This window comes from Berghia stephanieae, chromosome 1 (genome assembly GCF_034508935.2).
Source record: "Berghia stephanieae isolate SIO BIC M18660-M18661 chromosome 1, UCSD_Bste_1.3, whole genome shotgun sequence".
In the NCBI taxonomy this organism is placed as follows: Eukaryota; Metazoa; Mollusca; class Gastropoda; order Nudibranchia; family Aeolidiidae; genus Berghia; species Berghia stephanieae.
In genome coordinates, this window is record NC_088360.1 from 82,598,186 (window position 1) to 82,620,557 (window position 22,372).

The 22,372-nt window shown below is 34.4% G+C and overlaps 1 protein-coding gene across 2 annotated transcripts in view; it reads left to right on the forward strand.

Moving 5' to 3' along the window:
• Positions 1-22,372, forward strand: part of LOC144959144 (uncharacterized) — a 94,354-nt gene that overhangs the window by 8,245 nt on the left and 63,737 nt on the right. The window lies entirely within an intron of this gene.

Sequence of the window (22,372 nt, forward strand, 5' to 3'; positions counted from 1 at the left end):
TGACCATCACTCTCCCCCCCCCCCCCCCCCCCTGCTTCTAAAAAAGTTTTATCGCAATGGGTATTTAACAATACAATAAAAAAACTTATTTGCAGACACGAAACAGTTTGAGTCAATAAGATTTTACAAATGTTTAATCACAAATTTATTACAATTTGACAGGATATTTATAAAGTTATAAATTACACATTTTTGACATTTTAACAGTAATTACATGGGGGTCTCGATAGCTCAGTTGGTAGAGCATTCACTTCACACGGAAAGGGATGAACTCAGGATTTTTTTTCAGACCCCCCTGTTCACCCAGTAGCGGGTTTGTAAGATCTGTTGGAAAGTACTTTGAGATAGACTAGGGTAATTTCCAAAGGGTAGTAAGCAATTGCTGTCATGTTTCGCTCTACAGAAACAGGGATAAAATCCGGCTCCTTAGGCCTAATGGTTCTGAAGGACTGCTTCAGCGATTACATGAAATTCGCTTGTATTCATTAATATTTCATCACTCATTGCATTATGAACAGCGTAATCAATATCAAGTTTGAGATCTACCGGCAGCTGCACAGTTATGCACCTGGTGCCAATACCACTACAGACCCACATCTCCACCACACTAAGAATATCCTTCATGAGTTTAACAGAGACGCGCTCTCTTTCCCTCTGCCACAGTCTTTCATAGGTTGAAAGAAAGTTTGGAACTACTTCATCTTAGAATGAGATGCAATCCCATCGGGGTTGGTACCAGTGACTGTGAGCCACGGCCCATTCAAGTCTCTAGATGTTGTGGCTTTTCAGTCAGCGGCTTACCAACATAGGAGGGACGACAGCACTTACGTCCAGCTTCATCAATCGTCAATGAACTATTGACATGGAAACAACACACTAGGCTGCTGTTTCTCTCACATCTCACGTTGGCAAAAGAGTCATCAATGTGGTGCTTGGGTCATGATTTGTTTTGGTCATTGGTTTGAGTCGTGGATTTCTTTCTACCATGAACAGGGATGCCATCAACTCATGTTTGCCGTTATTATTAAATAACTTATCCACAGTCTGTCTTGAGCTCTGTGATGGAACTTACAGAAGACCCTTGATTTGATTAAGCTTTGGAATGACTAGGATATGTAGCTTTGAAGACAGTTGAACCATTGGTTTCATCCTCTATTATATTTTTTAATGTGATGTCATAGTGTCTAATGAACTTCAAGCTTTAGTCTATTCACCAATGAGCATAAACCATGAGAAAGTAGCAAATTCAAATTGAACTTTGAATCGTGTTGTGTATAATTAAAATTTTCAGTTTGTTTCATGAATACAAGAAGTGTGCAGATTTTTCTGCCAAATTTTGATGTATCATTATAGGATGATTTCCCATCTTATACGTTTTTAAATAACAAACTTGTCAATTTACTCTCAGTATATTTCAATACAAGATGCACACACTCTTCACTTCCTTTTTATTTATTTTAAAAATTATTTTCTGGAAATGGTCTGGGTCTTGTTTTGTTTGTTTTGATTTGTTTTATATTGTTATTTTGATTGTTTTACTTCTCTGGCCATGACATAAACTATATTCATTCTAGCTTCACTCAATATTTTTGTCATGTAAACTTTTGGATTTTATTATCAATGTTTCCTGTTGCAATAAATCATGTTAGCTTAAAAATTTCAAAGGGTATTTCGAAGTGAGCATCTTGTTTAAAATTATGAGAGAGAGAGAGAGAGAGAGAGAGAGAGAGAGAGAGAGAGTGTGTGTGTGTGTGTGTGTGTGTGTGTGTGTGTGTGTGTGTGTGCCGCACTATGGCAAATTTTAGCAAACTGAAAAGTAAAGTCATACATTCCTGTCCTCAAATACAGCAGTTTTATTTTGGTCAAATAATGCGAATTTTCTCTCTTCCTCAATATTATGGTTTTTTTAAAAAGGACTGTAATATTAGTGTAATTGCTGATGAATTCAAAAAGAATTTTTTTTTTGTACCAAGAGGACATATCCGCTTTTGCTGATTTTCAGCTTTTCCTCTTCATCCTCTCCCCTCCTCTTCTTCCTCCTCCTCATATTCCTCATCATTCACCGACTGTTTTTGATGGCTGAAATTTACCGTCAATGGGCACAAAGATATATTTAAAACCGCTTTTTATTATTATTTTTTAAATCAACATATATTGCAGAACAACTTGATACCAAAAGTAAGCCGTTCCATAAACAGAATGTGATATTTGAAAAGAATAAAGGATTGAGATTACTAACAATCTGCTTCATGGTTATTTGACATCATTTTCTAATGAATGAACAAGTCATCTGTATCGTATTTGGCAGCATTTATTCGTATTTTTTTCTTTTTTATCTATTTGATTGTTATTATTTGGATTCTAAACTTTCAAACGCTTTCTACAACTTGAGCAGATTTTCGACTTGTTTGCTTCTTTATTTACGTGTTGTTATTTTCATCAGCTTTATTATTATTATTATTATTATTGTTGTTGTTGATGTTGTTGTTATTATTATTGTCCAAAATATGACCTCTACTAATTGCTAAGACTTATGAAGAAATTAAAGTAAGGGGGAAAAGATTTGTGAAAGATTGTGGGTTTTTTTCTGTAAAGACATAAAGAACTGCTCTTTTTATTTTGTAAATGTTCGATGTGTCCGCCTTTGAAAAGAAATTAAGGTTAAGTGTCAGCTCAGATTGACTACCACGCTTGTCAGAGCCTCTTGTTCTAATACGTTCCATACTACGCCACGCCCACCTCTTGAGGAAGATTTGGTCAGTATCGTCGTTGTGTATGATGGGAATGAAATTTGCTCAAGGACATGTTCCTATTTCAGCGCTTTAAATGTCGATTTGTAATAGGACCAATATAAATGAGCTAATGATGATATTGCAGGTTCATCAACCGAGAATATTGTATTTGACTCTTTAATGACATTCTTTTCCCTAGAGATAAGTATTTTCTCTTCGTCCCCCTCCCCCTCCTCTTCGTCTCTTTCTCTCTCTCTCTCTCTCTCTCTCTCTCTCTCTCTCTCTCTCTCTCTCTCTCTCTCTCTCTCTCTCTCTCTCTCTCTCTCTCTCTCTCTCTCTCTCTCTCTCTCTCTCTCTCTCTCTCTCTCTCTCTTTTTTTTTTTTTTTTTTCCTTTCACTTTATTCACTTGTCCTTATTTACCTCCATTTGCAGCTTGATAACACCTAACTTATGTCACGTGTGTGTGTGTGTGTGTGTGTGTGTGTGTTGGGTTTATTTTATCGATTATATAATTTTTGTCTCTTAATTATACGTTATACGTAATGCCATCTGAGTTATTAATGGTATGCGTTTAAATAAGATAATCACTAGTTCTGTCCGCCATATCAATAGTACCGATATTCGAAACAGTGTGCCACCTAAACCGTGTTTAGTCTGATTTATGGGGTCTGCTGAGAACTTATCACTCACCTGGCGCTCTATAAACAATACCAACATTAAAAGAGCTGAGTGAATTCAACTAGTTATACCTGTGAGAGTTGGCTTAATAACAATATAAGTCATGCTTTAATGATGAACATGATCATTGTAATGCTCAGAAATGTTTCTTTTTTTATTTTTATTTTTTTTAAAAGTTAAAGCCCTTAAGAAAAGTAATACCGTAGCCATCCTAAACTTATTAGAAGAATGCGTTTCCCGTCGATTGTGTCTGACCGTAGCCTTCGTCAAGTCATAGCTTCTTGTCAGCATCTAACCAAAGGGTAGCAAGCTATTGCTATTGTCCATTTCACACCATAAAAACCGGTTCCGGGGGCATTATTATTATTATTATTATTATTATTTTATTTTGGTTATTATTGTAAAATTATTATTAATATTATTATCATCATCATCAATCATCATCATTATTATTATTATTATTATTATTATTATTATTATTATTATTATTATTATTATTATTATTATATATTATTATTATTATATTATTATTATTATTATTTATTATTATTATATTATGATGATTATTATAATAATTATGATGATTATTATTATTATTATTATTATTATTATTATTATTATTGTGTTTGGGTTTGGTTTTTTTTTGTGCACTCGTTGTTTTCGTTATTTTTTTTCTGGCTATATTTTTAATTATCATTATTACGGAAGGTGTCCGAATAAAATTGTTTTTCAGACCCGTATTCAAATGACCTGGATGGCCGACAACCAACCAAACCGTCCATATCTATACTATACCTTTTGACCACCACACCTGTTGGCGTGAGCAAATCACCGGATACTCTTGTCGGTTTATTAATACAGTAATAAACTCGGCCATAACATGCAAATTGATAGGCATAGAATTATAAGTTTATGACTACACTATTCCGATGATACACACATATTGTATTATATTGTCGTATCGCCCTTAGTGAAGTCAAATCTGGTGATTATGAACTGTGTGTCATGGCAATTGCCAGCGTTCGTCGCCATATTGGATTTTAATTTCACGTCCCCGTGTGATTACTTACACTTGTACGGGTTTTTAAAATAAAAATTGGACAGTGTCTGGAACTACGGATTAGTTTAAGATCGACCTTTCAGAACAAATAATATTGGATGGTTGAAATTTGGACCAGATATTTCTATGAAATGCTAGCCGGTGTCAATGTGTAATTTAGCACACATGTTGTGTTTTCTTAGGAGGCGCCGAAGACGGGTATGTATTCGTGCCACTTAATTCATTTAAACTGTAGTTTGTTTTGTATATATATATATATATATATATATATATATATATATATATATATATATATATATATATATATATATATATATATATATATATATATATATATATATATGTTTGTTTTTCTGTCTTTCCTTTTTATGTCAAGGTAAGAGCTGACAATAGATGTCCATCATATCATAGTGAGCTGTGAGCTCTTTTGTTCCTGTTTAAAATATCAATAGTTTCATGTTTCTGTTCAATATATTATTATGTATTTGTTTTCGGGAGATTGATACTGATTTAGAATGGTGGCGGGTTGGGGTGATTGGAGAGTGCGATGAGTGGAGTAAGAAGAAAATAGAAGATTTTGGTCTAAGGGTATGGCACACGGCTTGTAACATGTAGGCTTTGGGTTTTAATCCCGTTGGCATAAAATTGAGTCCATGGAAAACGTTCTTTACTCACATTTTTTCTAAACGGTCAGGTTTCAATTGAGTGCACGACTGGTGACGGCGATGTCTTACTCCCCCTTCCCCCCCTCACACACAGAGTTGTAAAAGCACTTTAAAGATGTTATGCTTTGTCCTACTTATTCAGTGTATCTGTTGGCTTGGGACTCACTACAAAGCGCTTTGATCTCATAAATTGGAGGATATTGCGCTATGTTAAAACTCACTTTTTAAAATTACCCAGTAACAGTGCATCGACCAACAATGTAGCCAAGTTATTATGTTATCTACGTCCCAAAGCAATCGCTTTCTGTATTCTGCTTATACAAAAGATTGGCGTGTGGCTCAACGCAAAGACCTAAGACCTAGGGGTGTAGGAGAGTGGGCGACAAAGCAAAACAATTTTTTTTTTTTTTGAACTGGCGGTAGAAGGTGGATCGATTTCAGTCATTAATTATGATTTGGGTGGCTCTGCGGTAACTTTTTGACCTCGAACAGTGACTGCATCCTTAACGAATTATATTATGCATACATAACTTATCAAAAAATTTAATCAGGCTGGATGGTAAAAAAAAAAAGATAACAATGACTGGCATGAAGTCAACGAATAAATTTGTTTATTGAAATGTAAAACCTATTAGCGTGTGGTATGTCTATCCAATGGATAATTTATTGATAATATTTTCTGCCAACACTTTTTCGATGTGCTCCTGAAATAGTAGCCGAGCCGCACACCTTGTGTAATAATATTCAGTTTTTTAGGCGATGAACAGCTTTCATTTTACAAGGGTTACATTCCGATCTATTTGCTCCGAATCGAGTGGTTTAGATCTATTGTTATAATGTTTTGCCTTCCGAATATCATGTATAGGTTCTGTGTTAGTAGTTAGTAGTATTATGTGATTATTACATAAATGCAGCTGAACACCGTTACATCCAAATCATGCTGGCACTGAATGCGTTTCTGAACATCATACAGATACTATTTGAATTGGTTGTTAAAACATGTACGAAAAGGTTTACAGATTGATTTTTAGTAAACGGGTCTTTTAACGCTTATTTGAATGGTAGTAGTCGTAATGTTGTTGTTTTTTCTTCAGAACTTTGAATTTTATCTTCTGATAAATCGGTATTTAAATGGATTAGCTGTCTTGGCATTCAGTCAGATTATAATGATTCAATCACATTGTTGGCGATAATGTGTTTGGTACTGAGACATGACTCAAGCGTGACTTTTTAGAGTGGTTTCATCAGGATGGCGAGATTTTGGTCCCTGAAGGTAGGCCTTAAGCTCTCTCTCTCTCTCTCTCTCTCTCTCTCTCTCTCTCTCTCTCTCTCTCTCTCTCTCTCTCTCTCTCTCCTCTCTCTCTCTCTCTTTCTCTCTCTCTTCTCTTTCTCTCTCTCTTCTCTCTCTCTCTCTCTCTCTCTCTCTCTCTCTCTCTCTCTCTTTCTCTTTCCTTCTCTTCTCTCTCTCTCTCTCTCTCTCTCTCTCCCTCTCTCTCTCCTCCTCTCTCTCTCGTACATCAAACCACCCATCTACTCACACATCCAACTATCTATATCTATTTATCTATCTATTCTATTCTATCCTATCCTATCTATTTGGTTAACTAGCTATATATCTAAGAGGGACATTTGACGACTTAAGTTTCAGTTTTTCGATAGAACTCGAAAGACAGCGTCAGCATCATGGAATAATTAATGCAAAAATATATAAATTTTAAAAAGTTTTTCAAATTCTAAACATAGCAAATAAGAAAAGCTGAAGAACATCATATCTATAAGAGTTATTGCCCCTTTAAAATGAATGACTTTGTCGAAACATGAATTTATGATCATCCTACCTAAATTGTATTTTGTCACATTTTGCTGACATATCGATAATATGATGCCAGTTTTCTTCTTTAATGTTTATTGAAATTTTAATATTTTATAATTTCTTTGTAAACTATTGTGACCATCTTGGATTGTTTGTGACAGCTTTGAATGTGCACAAATGTGCAGCAAAAGTCGGAACTCATTCACATATCACCGGAATGAGATAATGTTTTGCAAGTAAAATGTCGATGCCGTAAACAAATGTTATGCTTTGGAAAGTATAACATTTTATTTTAACATTTAATAAAGTTGGCGTAGTTTTAGAGTTCAGTCGAAACGTTAACTCACTCTCGTTTTGCAAGGCCGATGTCACAACTCAATGAATTGTTATGGCATTTTATAAACAACTTTAAAATTGTATATAATGTTCTTCAATTTTTGGTGTAATTAGAAAGCCAAATACTTTTGAGATAATTTTGTTTTGCCTTGATCTTGTTTTGTTGTTTGTTTGTTTGTTGGGGTTTTTTGTGTGTGTGAAATAAGAAACTAAACAATGAATAGTCATAGTCTTTACGCTTTATAATTATCTGTGATTTGATTGACCTGATATTATTGATTGCCGACATCCAACTTACTTGCGCTCTAACGTATCACATGACATAATTAAACACCTTAATAGTGTCACGTGTTATCCACATTTGTAACTTGTAAGCTAGCTAGCTTAATATTCGCATTGATAGAGATTATGCATACATAATTCGCCGTTGTTAATACTACACGTTGGTTCTGGTTCAACTATGTTGTTGGCATTAAATGTTATTTCAGCACAAGGGGCGATGGATCGGTAAAATGAGGTTAAGTTGTATTGTGGTCAATTAATCATCAATTTTATACCGCCAGCGGATATAAGAGAAAGGTAGATAGATAGATAAATCGATGGTAGATAGATACATTCATAGATAGAGAGACATACATAATATTATACACACACACACACACATAAAATATATATATATAATATATATATATATATATATTTTTTTATATTATATATATATATATATATATATATATATATATATATATATATATATATATGAAATAGAGAGATAGATAGATAGATTTGATAGGCAGCTGGATTGATATACATTTTATAGATTTGATAGGCAGCTGGATTGATAGATACATTTTATAGATAAATAGATAGATACACGGATAGATAGATAGACAGACAAAGATTGGTAGTTAGATATTAGTCAAATAATCCATTGAAACTGGTAAACTCATGACAATTCAATTGTCTTCTTTCTTTGTCTCTTTCTTCCTTTGTCTCTTTCTTCCTTTTTTAATTTTTTTTTTTTTTTTTTTTTTTGTATCATCTAAATCGGCGGAGACCCAACAAAAATAAATTTAGCATGGATTTTAATAGGATAGCTGTATTGATAGATATATTTTATTAAAAAAAACAGACAGATAGATAGGTAGGTATATGGATAGATAGATAGATAAATAGACAGAAAGAGATTGGTAGTTAGGTGACAAATAATCCATTGAAAGTGGTAAGCTCATGATAATTACAATTGTCTTCTTTCTTTCTTTCTTCCTTTCTTTTTTTTTTTTTATTTTTTTTTTTTTTTTTTTGTGTCATCTAAATCGGCGAAGCCCCAATAATAATTAATTTGGTACGGGTTTAAATAATATAGCTGGATTGATAAATATAAAAATCAGATAGACAGGTATATGTATAGATTGATAGATAAACAGACACAATAAAAATTAATTTGGCCTGGGTTTAAATAGGTGACATAATTTAAATGCGCAAAGATTCACGAACACGATTCGATTCTTCGAGTGAAGACTAATGTCATTATCATGTCGGATGAATTAAACGAAAGATTCCCCCCCCCCCCCCGACCCACCCCTCTTTATTTTTATTATTTTTTTACCATGTCATGTCTTCATCCTGTTTTCCAATAAGGAAATAATTACAACCCGAATGCCACTACTAAATTCTTCTTGTTCGTGATCATAATTTGTAACGATGTTAATGTTAAGGTGATCTTTGAGAATATCCCTCATCAATCTCGAGTGCCTTACTTGTACAACATAATGCTTTTACTTCAACAGTGATTTTCCTGTCTCATCCAAGTGGGTCATTTCTCACTGGAACTCAAATTGATATAAATATTAATAATGATAAAGTATAGTATAGTATGAGTGTAATAATAATAATGACGATAATGATGATGATAATAAATATAATAATAATAATAATAAATAATAATAATATAATAATAATAATAATAATAATAATAATAATAATAATAATAATAATAATAATAATAAAAAATATAATAATAATAATAATAATAATAATAATAAAAGAAGGAAGAAGAAAGAAGAAGAAGAAGAAGAATAAGAAGAAAAATAATAATAATAAAAGAAGAAGAAGGATGAAGATGATGATAATAAAAATAATACAATGACAAAATACAATAATAATAATAATAATAATAATAATAATAATAATAATAATAATAATAATATAACAATAATGAGGATGATGATGATGATGATAATTGGCAGTCGTGCCTCACACAATAATTCAATAAATTTTATTACTTGAACTATTACTGCAAATTCTGTTTTCTAATGTCAGACTTTGGAGAGAAACAGAAAAAATAGCAAGGCAATTCAAAGAAATTTCTGAACTTTTCGGGAAGAGGTCATCACATTTAACGATTCCCCTTTTTGATGCTATCTGACTGCCGATTGCCACAATTACATGTGATGCTTCCAATGGTTGGACAATAATTTTGTCGCATCTGGTCGTAAGCCCCCTTCTCTGACCACAGTCAGTCACAAATGGCGGGCGCTTATAAGGTCACGTTAGCGGAAGCGCTTGTCGTAGGGATAGTTAGGATGTCACCAATGTTCATGTTGACTTTTATTGTCGTGTATATTGTATGTATGTGTCTGTCTGTATGTCTGGCATGATTGGTGGAATTCGAGATTGGTTTTGTAATAATGTTGTTACGTCGAAGTTGAATATTTGGCATTGGGGAAGACATACAATGTACAGATACAGGGAGGGTGATGATTGGTACGAAGTTGTACATAATGGTGATGAATCTGTTGAGGCTTTTTTTTTTTTCTTTCTTCCTCTTTTCCTTTAGCCCATCTTTTTCCTCTTTATGTTTTGTCTACATACTGTCTAGTGTATATTTATTCATCAAATAACTATTAATAGTTACTTTATTGTTTTAGCTTAAGTATGTGTGTTGTATATGTACATATTTATTTAGTTTTGATACTTAGTTATCCCTTTTCTGGCGGGAAGGGGGGGGGGGGGGAGTGAGATTAGTGGATGCTTTTGGTTGTCATTTTAAAACTCAATGTACCCTTTTACTGTTTTAAATTCACAATTGTCACGAAAAGAGTTTTTCAAGGGTATTTAGACCTTGACCTTCATTGGTTTACTCTTTTTATTTGTCTCTTTTCAGTTCTGTGATTTCGGGGCTACCTCCGATATTTTAATTATAGCTTAACCTCTCGACCCATCCATTTATCATTGATAGAGTTGCAGAATACTAATCGATTTTTTCCCATAGGTAAAATTATGAAAATTGAATATTATTCAAACTTTATTTCATCATTAAAAATATAATATTTATGATGACGCTACAAAATCAAAAAAAGCTACGTTCTTCTCGTCGTGCAAGTGTGGCTCGGGCCGCCTTTAATAATTTAACGTGACTGAGATTTTGCTCCGTCCTTGATATTCGCCTCGTTTTGCTTCATCAGACTTTTTCCATTTCCCTGAAATGAAGAGAGACTTAAATTTAAAGGGCGTACCTATCGAACATGAAAATGAGATTTGCAGGGTGACCGCCATTTGGTTTATTTTATTAGGAAACCCACCCTATCTATTTCCAATGTCTTCACGAGGTCAATACTAGATTGCAGAAACGTGTAACTTTGGATTGTGGCTATGTTTAAAAATAATATAGTGGGTGAAAAATCAGACCTCCAGCATTACCACTTTTTATATTTAGGAATGTATAACCTTTTGACCGAGTGTCGTAGAGGAAAATAGGCTGTTCTCCCATAACTAAAAGTGGTATAATACGTGGACTTTTGAATTGGCTCACACTTGACACATGGATAAAATTAATTTGCTCAGAATTGGATGTTTTAAATGCAATTCCATGTTCCGTTGGCGTCAAGGGTAAGCCGGGGTAAACATTTACAATCAGAGCATAACTGATTCGGTTTATTTCTGCCCCTTATTTAAACCAGTCTCCTTCTTCCTTTTTCTTGGACACTTGTATGCATCTTTTTTTTTTTTTCACAACTCATTAGGGACCCGAAAGTGTCGTAAACCTCATAAAAACGAAATAAAGAAATAACTAAGGGTAATATTAGAAATCAACAAAATCCCAACTCCGCACGTAAAACGTAAAAAAATATGGGAGGAGAAGACATAATCGCGAAGGTAACACAGGCGCAATGATAGTGGGCCAAATAGAATTGAGAGATTATAGGTAGATGATGGAGGGAAGTTGGGGATAAGAGGGGGGGGGGGGGGGGGGGGGGCAATTGTGAAAATAACTGGGTTGCCAGGGATAGATAAATGAATGGGTGGCTGGCCACGCATTGGTAAGGGCATGATGGGACACTCTCTTTCTTACTTATTAGATGGATGGCGGGGGTCACAGAGGTCACGCGATATCTTCTTCCTTATCCATTTGTATAGGTGTCCCCCTGGTATGTGACTGCATATTTCCATTTCGTTGGTATGGCGAAATGCTCTTTCGTGTTTATTGTTAATGTGGTGGGCTGATGGTGTTTTCTTCTACGAATGTCTGGAGTATCGAGTGTCCTGGCCCCTTGATAACGTCACAAGTCGCCAATTAATTAGTCCGAGTCGTGTTCTGAACTGGAGAGCTGTGCTATTCTTAAACGGGCTTAATTACGTTATCATCACATAGCGAAAAACTACGAAGTTGTATCATGTTAATAGATTGATAAATTGATTCATAGAATTGGATGTTTTAAATGCAATTCCATGTTCCGTTGGAGTATAGGGTAAGCCGGGGTAAACATTTACAATCAGAGCATAACTCTATTCGCTTTATTTGTCTTGCAATTAAAATAAAACACATGACAGCATATCGTCACATTGCCTTTCATCAAGCACGAAACTTAATCGTATCACATTCAGTAACTCTCCTACTTCTTATATTTTATGAAATTATAGGTATCGGGGTAAGAAGTTGTGAAACAGGACAATTTCTTACAGGCTAAAACTGACTTATACTGCTTGTGTATTGATGATGAAATCTTAAAACCTATGAAAACATACAAAATATGTGACGTAACATTTATTTGGACTAATAGGAAGTGATTTTTTAAACAACACAAAAACTTGTTGGGACATATGTTAAATTCTAAGAACAACAATGACAAAAAAGGGGAATAAAACAACTTAATGAATCGATAAGTCTCAATTATATCCAGTAAACAAAAGTTCCAGTCACTATAATATCTTAAATGTCTCCTTAACTCAGTTTTCTAGTGATGACAACGTAATCCTACTTCTTCTGTTCTGTCGCTGTGCTATGGTTATTTGATCATAGTAATCCTTATCCAAAGTGAAACTGTCAGGGTTTTGTTTTTATCATGTCCATCTTCAGTATCCGTTTGCTTGACTTTTTTTTAATGGGAGGTTTCTGATATGTCCATTACTTATAACCATAAAGCGTTTTTAAATAAATGGACAAGTCTGTAAAATGTAGACGTTTTTGTCCTCTTCCGGTTAACTCTTTTATATCCTATTCATACTGATAGGGGAATAGACAACACTCTGTGGGGACTGAAGGCTATATTATAGAGGGGAAAAAAACAGGTCAGATGGTAAATTATCGATGATGATGATGGATAGGAAGGCCTAGAAGCATCTAATGACCCTGGGTCAATTGAAATTATTTAAGAACATGTTGACCCTGGGTCATTTGAAAATGTTTAAGGACATGGGTCATTGGATGGAAATGAGGAAATTTGATTAGTTGATGAGACTGTGAAATTCACTTGTGACTCGTGATTACAATTGGCCAACGGTATGATGTGTGGGATTGGGTGTATAATGATTCTGAACTTCCTTTTGTAGGTAGTTGCGTTAGAGAAAATGATCTTGATAGGGCCATATTCCCATGCATATGACAAAAGTGACGCTCGATTGACAAGAACAGTTGTAACTTAATACACTATTTTTAGAACTCAAAATATTATGTAGAAATAATAATGAACAGTGATGTAATATAATTGAGACAATAGCATGATATAATACATGTCTATCTTAGCGGGGTAAATGTTTTCTAGTAACTATCAACTTGCTCCGGTATCCCCTGTTAGTTCTATATAGTTAACAGTGAGGATCGTTTCCTCATTTAAAAAGATTACATTTCCCCTTTCTAAATGTACTGGCGGTGAGGGAGTTGATGTGTGATTGAGCACACAGCTTCTGTTTCCCATTCTTCAGAAGATGTAGAATATCAATGATGATTCATTTTCTCAATTACTCTAAAGGTGGATTATAGATAAAATAAGATACACAATAACACACTGTTATTATTATTATATATTATTATTATTATTATTATTATTATTATTATTATTATTATTATTATTATTATTATTATTATTATTATTATATTATTGTTGTTGTTGTTGTTGTTCTTGTTGTTCTTGTTGAATCCAAGCTTTAACGTCGCATCCAGTTGACTGTTTTTCTAGTTGGTTTGTGTCTTTTATACTGTGCATTTTATGAACTTGCACGCGAGTGATTGTATGTGTATGTTTGTCGGTAGATGTGATTTTCTATGATTGAGTGGATTAAAGAGTCGAGTGGCAGTGATCTGTCGTTTGATGAGTCAATCATTGTCTTTACCATAATAATATAGGGTTTTGTTAATCATTTACAATGAGTGGCCCTCGGATTGAATTGAGTGATGTAAATCTTGTAAGGGGAAACAGGTGTGTTATTGTTTCCGTACAATGACATAACGCTGTTTGACGTTTTGGCCAAAAAAGATTATACTTCACATTTCGATCCATTTACATTGCTCCCAAGTTTTCAGTAGTTCTTCAATCCGAGACTTCAATTTGAATAAGGGTTTAAGATTTTTTGACAAATGAGGATCATTTTATTTGATCGATATAACTACGTTTTAAGCATTTTCATGCCAAAATATGAATAAAACCTGTTGACCGTGTTTGGCAGTATTGTAATCATCAGATATATATAAATGACTTGTCGGTAATTGATTCGATCGTGACTTATGTTATTGTTTTATTATTTTGTGTGTTGTTTTTTATCTGTTATTGATTATGTATGTTATGAGACACTGTACTGGTTCAATATAGTGAATACCCTTCGCTTTTCGGTATTTTAGCTCATCTTATTCTAGTTGAATTATTGTGGTTTAGAGACATGGTTTGACCTACATGCATGTATTACTGAAAGACTGTGTGGTCTCATTTTATTTAAAAAATTGGAATCACTCTAAAACTATCGGGGAATACTGTCCTTTACAACACGTTTTGAGTATTTTATCAAATCTATATTTCCGTGAAATATACTATGCTTTCAGCCGTTTTCTTTTCTTTTTGTTGTACGTTTAAACCCAAAGTTTGGCATGAGCGCTAAATTTAAACAATGACACCAGATTAGGTTGGAATTTTGGCGGGTAAACAATTGCCTCCGGATACTTCATTTTTGATGCTGCCGTTGTTGGGATTGACATTCTCGTCAGCGTGTTAAGTATTCTTATGTTCCAAAATAAACATTCAAATAGTTACTTATTCATTTTAATTTGTGGTGAGTTTTCTTGAAATTCTGTTCTGGATTATTGTGCATCTTGAACGTAATTGAATTAATACAATGTTGAAGACACGTCAGCGATCGCACAGTTAATTTCAACGAAAAAGTGAAAGCTGAAAACAATTATGAATGAAAAAGCTTCGGTTTATGTAATTGATCAATGTAGACAGTGTGGGTTGCATGGATGTACAGATAATATAGCGGCCTGAAGTTTGTAGGAATTATTGTGTCCTGAATACTACTGGTGGACTATGATGACGATAAAGGTGAGTTTTCTTGCCCCCCCCCCCCCCCCCCGTTATTTTTTTAGGTAATCTAAGAACCGAAGCACCTCATGGGAAAGGGCCTAATACGTTAGTTAAAGTTGCGATGGAAATTGTTATATTTTTAATTCGTGTTTGTGGACGAATAATATAACTTGTCAGTTAAAAAATGGATTAATAATTTCTCGTATTATATTTCTGATATTATATACCCATGTGCAAAAGTAAGTTTACATTTTTGCACGCTATTTTACCTATTTAACTTTGGGCTTAAATTTTTTTTAAATGTCACCTAAAAGGGCATTTATTAAATCACATGCATGCCTAGTTATTTTGCAATCTGTCATTCATTGTGGGAATGGTGAAATGTTTTGCAAATGACGCAAAGAAGGAATTATAAAGAATGTTTCAGGGACAATCGTGAAAACGCAAATTCTTAAATTCTCGAAACATAACCCTTTCGCACCAACGTGTCCTGAATGATATTGCCATGTTGTCTTCTACTTGTTTACAAGTCATCTGCTGTTTAAAACAAAAAAATGTTATCTTTATGAAATTATTTTGAAATTACTTTGATGTCCATTCGTTTACTCTCGGAAACATGCCGAAACTGAGCCTCGAAGAGAGAGCCCGTCTACTTGGCCATATTCATGGAGGAAGCTGAGGTTGCAGAGTTTTCAATGTAAGTGCTACCTGCTTTTCTATTATCGCAAAGTTCAACAACGAAAGGGCATGTGAGGAATCGAAGACTGACAGGTCAACGCCGAGTAACAACGACCAATGATGATCGAACATTTGCCCCAATCACAACCATCCCCTCTCTTACTTTATGGCATCGCTGTGGAAAACATTTCAAGTTGGGAAACTGTTAGGAAGATTTGCAAGATCTGAACAAGCGTGTATGAAAGGTGCCAGACAAAGCAAGAAAGAAAAATACAAGTAAAAATAACATCCCAAAAAATCAGTCTGCCTCGACTGGGGATCGACCTCATACCTTTTGATTACCGGTCAGACGTGCTACCATTACACCGAGGCTCCCGATATTTGGGACAATTTTAATTCCTATAATCTTCACAAGGGTACGCGTTTTACGCAGTGAACCCTCGCTTGCATCGCACAACACAAACATTGAACACAACGAGGACGAAGACATTTATTGAGTTACTCCATTATTATTATTTTTTTTAAAATATCAAATTGAGAAACAAGACAGCAGGCTCCTTTGTAAGATAGAGATCTGAATACGTGTATTTGAGGCATACTGATGTTTTGGGATGTTTGTTTTTTTCTTGTATTTTTCTTTCTTGCTTTGTCTGGCACCTTTCATATACACATGGTTCAGGTCTATATATTCGAATATTTGCAACTGCTGAAAATCGAGCGGCCAGCTGTAAATCCAGACCCCAATCTTATTGAGCACCTCTGAGATTTCCTCAAAACACCTACAAGGGAATAACAGTGCCAAGAAAGAAATGCTTACCCGAGTTTGGATTACTGTTAAAACAGAATGCAATGCCCCACAGCAAATAACATAAGCCCTTTGATAAACTCTATGGGGGAGACTTGTCCGAGCGATGATTGGAAATTATGGTAGCCATACGCGTTACTGACTTTGTTGCATCAAATTTTCCCTCTATTTCCGAAGCAGAACAACCAAATGTGTATTCTTTAGGTTTTCGTTAGATTTAAGATTATACATACATGTTGGTGAAATTTGGTTCACATATATTAAAGATATTGCTCCTTTCTCTGATATAACCTTTGTCGAGTTTTGTCTTTTAAAACTCAAATTAATTGACTCAAAACAAGCGCTAATTACTTTTGCACATGTGTGTGCACTAAAATTATGGCAAAAATTGTTCGTTTTTATGGCAAATAGGCTATCGTGCATTATAAAAAGGTTCACCCAGAATGCACGGAAACTCTTTATTAAAAAAAAAAACCAAATCTAAATTAGACGTTTATTTATTGATTTAAGGATCATTATTGTATTTTTTTAAGATGGAAAGGATTAGCTTGAAACACGGACATAGTGTCATGAACGAAATGTGACTTGGCCATTTTGAAGTTTGAGAAAGTAAACATGTTATGATTTTTTATTTAAAGTCAACTGTAGGACAGTATTCAGAAAAGTGAGTAGAGCAGGGTCATCTGTTGATAATAACAATAACAAGAAATTAAGTGAGCCGAGAAGTACCAGAAAAGGATAATTAAACCTTTTTGGGCGATAGAGAGTTCAACCCATGATCCGACTGTTTCGGCACCTCCTTGTTAAAACCGGGTCCTGGGTTCAACTCCCAGTCGCCGCAAAAGTCGGTTTTTCTTTATTATTCTTTATCTTATCTTTTAGCACTTCTCTCTCTCTCTCTCTCTCTCTCTCTCTCTCTCTCTCTCTCTCTCTCTCTCTCTCTCTCTCTCTCTCTCTCTCTCTCTCTCTCTCTCTTCGAATTACCTTGTTGCGACGTGCACTTATTTGCAGGTCTGATAACCCAATTCATAATGGGCTCATTGTTGTAATGGAAATCTAAAAAATGACAGAAAATATGTCCATTACAACAATGTTAAACTAGGCCCATAATTGTGTTCGGATGTCAGACATGCATATTTACACGTCGCCTTGTGTTTAACTGATATATTCTATGATCAGTGCATATTATAATGTGGACTCATGGTTTTGTATGTATATATTTTTATTTTCTTTATTTATTTTCCTACTTTTGTATTTTAATTTTATTTACTTATTTATTTATTTATATCGGATAAACGATCTTCAGTTCTTTAAATGAAATTTTATCTATTGGTCTGTTTCCTTTAGTCAGAGAGGATTTACGACCTCACTTTTTCTTCACTGTTTTTGATTTAATGTTAGGCTGACAGAGATCACTACTGTTATAATATATATTCGTAATGATTTATGGTTGTATGGTTGTTGTTTTGATGGTTTTTATATTTTTTTTTTTTTGTTTTTTGTTTGTTTGTTGTTTTTTTTTTTCGTGTTTTGTTGTTGTTGTTGTTTCGGTTTTTTTAAATTTTATTTTTTTGCTTTGTTATTTTGTTTTGGGGGAGGGGGGGGGGTTAGATAACGGGTATTGGGATGTAAGTTTCTTGGTATAAATATCACTATGACGGACAAATGCAGTTAACAAAGTTGTTGTTTTTTTTTGTGTTTTTTTTTTTTTTTTTTTTTTTTTTTTTTTTTTTTTTTTTTTTTTTTTTTTTTTTGTTTTTTTTTTTAATTTGTATTGTCATAGATTATATGAAACCTTTAAATTATTAACAATCCTGTATGTTCCTTTTTTGACAAATGAAAATGTAAAATGTATTCCATTTTTTGTTACAATTCCTACACTCAATTAGAAAAAATCATCAGCTGTAAGAATGCAATTTGTTGTTTCTGTAAAACGTACTGTACCATTATAAACAAATGCGCGCAGAAGCGAACACAAAATGCTTTGTCAATGTACATATAAATAGCCGGCTTTTCATTCACAATGTTGTTTATAGACCAGGTAAATCTTTTAAGTTTGGATTTTGCTTGGTCAAGGGGACTGAATTTATAGAGCACACAAAATGTACAAACAGCCACTGATGACATGCAGGAACGCCCCCTCGTGTCCTGTTCATGAGTTAGGCTGGGGTGTCGATTAGTACGCCAGGTGTAGTGTTTATCAGCTCCTGTCGCAATAAGTATGTTGTATACTTTAACCGCTGGACCTTAACGTCTAATATAACAACATTAATACTAATAATATAATACAAATGTTGAAATGTTTAAAAAGAAAAAAACTCAGCCCTCGGTGAGCTATTTTATGAATTATTGCTGGTCTTTCAACATGACTTCGAAGCGAGGAAAAAGCACTTATACATGTACAACCAAATAATATGTATTATGTAGGGTACAGATTTTTCTGTCATTTTATGGCCTAAAAGTTTGAAACTACTTTAAAAAGAAAAAAAATCAAGACTTTTCTGCATTTTTTCAGTGTATTCACATGAATTTAAAAAGATAAGAAAAGAGAGGGAAGGGGAGAGAGAGAGAGAGAGAGAGAGAGAGAGAGAGAGAGAGAGAGAGAGAGAGAGAGAGAGAGAGAGAGAGAGAGAGAGAGAGACGCGCACATTTTCTCCTTGCATTGTATTAAGAATTTTGAAAGTGATCGTGAGAAGCGCTTTCTATGCGTTGTCATTCTTTTTTCATGCTTTTTCCATTTTTTCTTGAGTAACTTTTAAGCGTTATAAATTATCCATTTAAGACATAAAGACATGATCCTGTCTCGATTCGGTAGTCATTGTGACTTCCGTGTTTCCCTACCTCATTAAACTTAAATACACTTGAAACACTGGCTGTGTCAGGTAAAAAAAATAATTACATTATTTAAATTCATTGAAGGTCCGGATAAAGAAGTAGATGTTCCTTTCATTGAATTGAAAAGTGAAGTGTTTATGTGTGTTTGTGTGTGTGTGTGAGAGAGAAAGAGAGAGAGAGAGAGAGAGAGAGAGAGAGAGAGAGAGAGAGAGAGAGAGAGAGAAAGAGAGGGAGTGTGTTTGTGTGTTTTGTATGTGATGAGAGATAGAGTAAGAGGGGGTCAGTAAAGATAGAAGGAATCACTGATTTTAGTGATCTTAAAGATTTTGACATGAAAACATGCAAGTTATGTCGCAAGAATCGTCATGTACAACACAAAGTCTTGTGTCAAGAATGCTCTGATATATTTCAAAGAAATGTTCAAATCATCACGCAGTTAAAAAAAAGGATTTAAAAAAAGTTTAAGAGTATCTAGAATATTTATCGTATTAAATAATGCTCTGTCAAGTGATCACGGATGCCAAGACTATTATCATTAAAATCTTTTAGATGTTTGCTACGATTCACTTTGATAATAACTTAGCTACTAAATTATAATGTTTTTGGTTTCTTTGGAGGGGATGGGGTATTTTTCTTCTTCTTATTTATCGTTTTTGTTTTTTGTATATATTTTGTTTGTTTGTTTTTGTTTGCTTTGTTGGGTTTTTTGTTGTTGTTGTTTTTGTTTTTGTTTCGTTTGTTTTCATCACAAAATTATGCTTCAAGCACTCAAGAATCTAGGGTCGACACCTTAACGGCTGGTTTAAATATCTTTTAAATCAGAATTTCTCCCACAATTTGTCTGGTTATCAATGTGGACGTAACCATTTTTATTACAAAGTAAAGGGCATTGATCTTTGGTTTCTCAATATGAAAATGAAGATTTAAATACCGCCTTTATTTTCACACTTAACTTACAATATTCAAAAGCTAAATATTGTTATTATAATAAAATGTTATATATTTTATAATGTAGAGAAATTACCTTGGCTTCATTTAATGTCTTTTGAAGCTTGTGATCCAATGGTCTCCATTGGATGTTATAAAATAAAATAATGATTTTTTTTTTTACTCAACCTCCCCAATTATTTTGGCACTTTAGTATCGCTTCAGATTTTTTTTTAAAAAATCAAATAAAGTCAAAGAATTCTCGTGATTAAGAACGTCAGGATTATTTTCATTGGTCGATATTTGAAAAATGAACAAACATGAATATGACAGCTTACCGAAAAAAGGACGACTAAAAACAATGTAACGTTTTGGTTTCAACGCCTTTCTTATACGACCCGTCAGGTCAATAGCTTAATTATGATTGTAAAACATCACGTTAAATCCATGGAGAGGGTAGAAAACTTGGAATATCCCTTGAAATCTGATATTTGAATTCGGATTTTTCTAACAAAATTCAGTCAGAGTTTGGCGGAGGTTCTCCGCCTATAGATAGTATGCGCTTGGCTAAGAAGCTCACAACATTGCCATCCGGAAGTATAACGGACCAACACACAAAACTATGTGTAACCTTGAACGTTTAAAGTCTGGTTAATGCAGTTTAGTGAGAATTACTCATAAACGCGGATGGCAAAAAACAATAACAAAGACCTGAGTGACATCAACTTCATACTATCTATAGATAGAATGCGCTTGGCCAAGGAGTTCACAACATTGCCATCCGGAAGTATAACGGACCAACTCACAAACTCTGTGTAACCATGAACTTTTATAGTCTGGTTAATACAGTTTAGTGAGAACAACTCACAAACGCGGATGGCAAAAACAATAACAAAGGCCTGAGTGACGTCATCTGCATACTATCCATTCCGGCCCGATGGTTACCGCGACTACCTGTGACCCAGGTCTTACGATCAGTGCCAGTGGGGTCGCCATGCTCCTGACACATAACCCTCTAGTCTGCTATGCCCTGACATGGTAATCTCCATGTTTGATTTGGGTGGTCATCGGAATCAAACAACACTTGATACCAAACTGCTGCTCTAATCCCATTGGCATGGTGGGATAACGTGGAATTACCTTCCAGGGGACTTTGGGATGTTCATGTCTGTCGAATCGCTTTGAAGATCGAAGGAATGATGATGATGGTAACCACTGCGATGATAATCATATAATATAGAGCATTGGGTGACGGCGGTTGAGGACATAAAGAGAGTTAAGAACATTCAGCTACGTTTGTTGTTAAATAAGGGAAACAGTGGAGTGCTGGTTGTTTTTGTTGCTGTTGTTATTGTTTTGTTGCTGTTGTTTGTTTGTTTTTTTTTAGTCTTCGATTGGAATTTGGTCTTTTTAAATGAGTTGGTTGAATGACACTATTGATAGATTTTGCTCCCAAAATCAATTTCATACAAAATCAAACTGGTAATGTATGAGTGTATTCCTCTTTGTGGGATCCTGTGCTTGTGTCTGGATGAGACTTTTAGTTGATCTCAAACTAAGTACGCTGGTAGTATGCTCTTTGAATCTACCTCTGTTCCCTTCCTCATTTTTGTAGGGTGCTTTCTATTATTGTAAACCTAGTATTCTTTTGGCTATCACATTATTTCCTTCATTTTAACTGGCAATGATATGACCTTAATGTGTTGCATGCTCCGCAAAAATAAACAAAATAAAAATGAAATAAAAAAGCAACAAATCTGTACTGTTTCTTTTCTGATTGTAAGTGAAGAGGTTATGCCAGTCATCTTGTGTGTAGCTTGTTTGTGGGGATAACCGTTACGTATTTATTACAACCTTTTTGTTGTGCCCGTGACGGAAACAGTTACAACGGTGTCATCATTTGGGGTTCGGGCGGGCCCAGCACCATTCCTGCTGGGAGGTCAGGTTAGAGGTCCAGGGGTCCTTTCCGAAAAACAGGTTTATCGTCTTGACCGCCAGCCATGAGACACGCGCCCCTTACGGCGATCACGATTTTGGCCGATATTTAGA